Source organism: Otolemur garnettii, unplaced genomic scaffold (assembly GCF_000181295.1).
Source record: "Otolemur garnettii isolate 467f Iridium unplaced genomic scaffold, OtoGar3 scaffold00152, whole genome shotgun sequence".
Lineage (NCBI taxonomy): Eukaryota > Metazoa > Chordata > Mammalia > Primates > Galagidae > Otolemur > Otolemur garnettii.
Genome location: NW_003852547.1, coordinates 1,465,196 through 1,469,413, shown reverse-complemented (window position 1 = coordinate 1,469,413; position 4,218 = coordinate 1,465,196).

Below are 4,218 nucleotides of genomic sequence, written 5' to 3'. Positions count from 1 at the left end.
AGATCTTGAGAAAATAGTTCTACACTACTGTGGAATCAGAAAAGACCCTGACTCTCCAATGCAATCTAGAGGCATCACTTTACTAGACGTTCAGGCTATAATACAAAGCTATTGTAATCAAAACAGCATGGTACTGGCATAAAAATAGAGACATTGACTTATGGATCAGAACAGAGAATCCAGATATGAAGCCATCCTCATATTGCCACCCAATCTTTGACAAAGAAAGCAAAAACATACATTGGGGAAAAGAATCCCTATTGAAAAAATAGTGCTGTGAAAATTGGATGGCTACAAGTAAAAGACTGAAACAGGATCTGCAGTGCTCACCACTCATAAAAGTTAATTCACAATGGATAACATATTTAAATATAACACATAAAACTACAAGAAAATACTGGAAAAACTCTTAGAGATATCAGTCTAGGCAAGCAATGTAGGAAGAAGACCCCAAAAGCATCATAGCATAACAGAAATAAATATAAATAGGACCTGATCAAGTTAAAAGGTTTCTTCACAGTCAGGGACACAGTTAATCAAGTATAGAGACAACGTACAGAATGGGAGAAGATGTTTGCATGCTACACATCTGAAAAAGGAAGGATAAACAGAATATACAAAGAGATCAAGTAAATCAACAAGAAAAAAAGAAAAACAACATGGTTAAAAAGTTGGCAAAATGGCCTGACACTCGTAGCACAGTAGTTATGGCATCAGCCACATACACCCAGGGTGGCGGGTTTGAACCCAACCTGGGCCAGCTAAATAGCAATGACAACTACAACAATAAATAGCTGGGCATGGCGGCAGGCACCTGTAGTCCCCTTCCAGCTAGTTGGAAGGCTGAGTCAAGAGAATCACTTAAGCCCAAGAGTTTGAGGTTGCTGTGAGATGTGACACCAGTGCACTCTACGGAGGGCGACATAGTGAGACTCTGTCTCAAAAAAAAAAAAAAAAAGTTGAACAAAAACTTTTTTGATCTTACTTTGTCACCCTTGGTAGAGTGCTGTTGTGTCACAGCTCACAGCAACCTCAGACACTTGGGCTCAAGACATTCTCTTGCCTCAGCCTCCCCAGTAGCTAGGGCTACAGGCACTCTGCATACTGCCCGGCTATTTTTTTTTTTTTTTTAAAGACTGGGTTTTACTCTTGCTCAAGCTGGTCTCCAATTCATGAGCTTAAGCACTCCACCAGCCAGGGGCTCCCAGGTGCTTGGATTCCAGGCACAAACGACCTCGCTCAGTCGTTAACAAAAACTTTTCAAATGAAGATGTACTAATGCCCGACAAACACAACCATCAAGGAAATGCAATTCAAAACTACACTGAGATATCACCTAACCCCATTAAGAATGGCTCACATCATGAAGTTCCAAACCAACAGATTTTGGCTTGGATGCAGAAACAAAGCAACAGACTTACACCATTGGCGGGACTGCAAATTAGTCCAACCTCTATAGAAAGCAATATGGAGATACCTCAGAGAACTAAAAGCTGACCTACCATTGATGTGATAATCCCACTGCTGACTCTGTACCCAAAGGAAAAAAGGTCATTTTATGAAAAGGATACTTGCACTCAAAAGTTTATAGCAGCACAATTCACAATCACAAAGACAAGCAAAAGACTCAAGTGACCACCAATACGTGAATGGATCAATAAATTGTGATACAGCTATACCATGGAGTACTACTAACTCATAAAAAATGGTAACCTAGTATCATTTAATGACAACCTGTATGGAACTGGAGACAATTCTTTTAATGGAGTAGTACAAGAAACAAACACATGTACGCAATACTAAATTGGAACCAATAGATCAACACGTGCACATAAGGAAGTGAAAAATCAAGCAGGAGGGGAGAGGAGAGCAGAGGAGAGATTGGGTAAATTCACACCAAATGGGTACAGTGCACACTATCTGAGTGAAGGGCATTTGTAACTTTGACTCATTAGTATAAAAACAAATTATGTAAGCAAAATGTGTGTACTCCTTAATACTCTGAATTTTTTTCTTTTTTCTTTGTAGAGACAGAGTCTCAGTTTATCACCCTTGGGAGAGCGCCGTGGTGTCACACAGCTCACAGCAACCTCTAGCTCCTGGGCTTAGGCGATTCTCTTGCCTCAGCCTCCCGAGTAGATGGGAGTACAGGCGCCTGCCACAATGCTCATCTATTTTTTTGTTGTAGTTTGGCCAGGGCAGGATTTGAACCCATCAGCCTCGGTATATGGGGCCAGCGCCCTACTCACCGAGGCACAGGCACTGCCCCTACTCTGAATTTTTTTAAAGGTTATAATATCCTTCAAGAGTAAAAAAGACTTGGGTGGAAGTGGGGATTGTTAATGGACACAAAAATAGAGTTAAGACAGAATGAACGTTATTTCACAGTACAATGAAGTGACTAAAGTCAACAATAAGTCATAGTATACTTTAAAATAACTAAAAAAGTAGAATTAGAATGTTTCTAACACAAAGAACTGATAAATGTTTGAGGTGATGGAGACTATAATTACCCTAGGTTAACAATACTTTTCAAAAGTCAGACAAGCCTAAGCCAATGCATGAGCCTTGCTCTCAAGGTCCTTTCATTCCAATCCTAACGTTAACTTTCTCCACCTGATTCCAGCTAGTTTCTATATCTCAATAAAAACGTATGCAAGAGATTAACTCAGGCTCAGGACCCAGACTGCCTAGGTCCGGATCACAGCTCCCTCTCCTGGTAAGCGACTATGTGCTTTATGGCTCACTCTCATCTTTTATTTAAAATGGAAAAAAGCAGTACATCTTCACACAGAGCCGTGGTGTGAAATAAATGTATTTAGTTATTAAAGCCCTCAGAATAAACTTAGCAAATAAGGCTTAATTATTATCAACACCCCTGCCGGGTGAGTACACAAATTCTATACATTCTCGGTCGAGGTGAACATCTCTCTAAAAGAAACAAGCCAAGTATCGCTCACGTAGAGCTTTGCTTTCAGCAGCCAACAATTCACTGCGTGCTGTTAGTTCTCTTTGAAAACTCCGGCTGGGAAAGCGAAAACTGCGAAACTTCCTGACCACATTGCCCTCCTCAGTAAAAACTAAAAGCTCCTCTCCCTTCGTGGAGCATGGAAGCAACCCTCTGCTTCTTAAAAAGAGGCCAGGAAGGCGTCCAAGATTATCCAGCGTCCCGCAGGGATCAGAGAAAAGGACCAGGCCTGGGCCACTGCAGCTGTGACACAATTCAGGGACCTGACCGCTTCCAGGGAAATTAGCAATAACAAGAGATCACTACTTGTCACGTTACAGGACCTCTTTCAAAGCTTTCGTTGGTACTACTTCATTAATTTACCAAAACAATTTTATTTATATCCTAATATCAATATTGATGTCCTAATATCCCCGTTTTAAAGAACAGTAATGGGAAGCACAGGGAGATTAAGTAACATCCCAACCTTATACTGCGAAGAAGTGGCCTCAGGGGTGTGGTGGAGAGAAGTGGATTGAGTAAACTCAGCGTCACAGAAACCCTCACACCAGGAGCGACCAAACTCCCCCACGGACCCGAGGACAGCCCCAAAGGCAAGAAGGCTCCGGTTTGAGATCGCCCACCGCCGCCTTCGCCCTGCCAAACCTCCACTCTCCGTCGACACTTTTTTCCCCTAAATCGATCACCAGTTCGGTGGGAATCCAAACGTAGGTCCCGGCAATTCAGAACGGCTTGCAAGCTGAGGAGCGAGCCCAAATAACCGCTGACCCAAATAACGGTCGTAACAGCTCTGTCCTGAAGCGGAAGTGACCTGATCGCCGCAGAGTGTCCAGACTACACTTCCCAGAAGCCCGCGGATCCTGCTGCCCGAGCGGAAGTGACTGTAAACCCGCCCCTCCCACCACACCCCCAGCCGAGAGAAGTTAGACTACCGAATCCCAGAATTCCCCTGGCAGGAGAGTCGTCCATAATTGCACCCTTCTGGGGAAGTGTCGCGGGGTACGCGGACGTTTTGGACTACACTTCCTGCAGAGCGCAATGGGCGCTAATTCAGCAGCACAGGGCGCTTGGTCGATAATGTGGACCGTTAAAACAAACAGTGGGATTTGTTAGCTCAGCCTGAGTGCCTGAAAGAAAATATATAACAATGAAACTGCCCCAAAGAGTGATTAACACAAATTCCCTGGGCGTGCAGGAGGCCAGAGAAAAAACAACTTCGTGGGCGGCGCCTGTGGCTCAGTGGGTAGGGC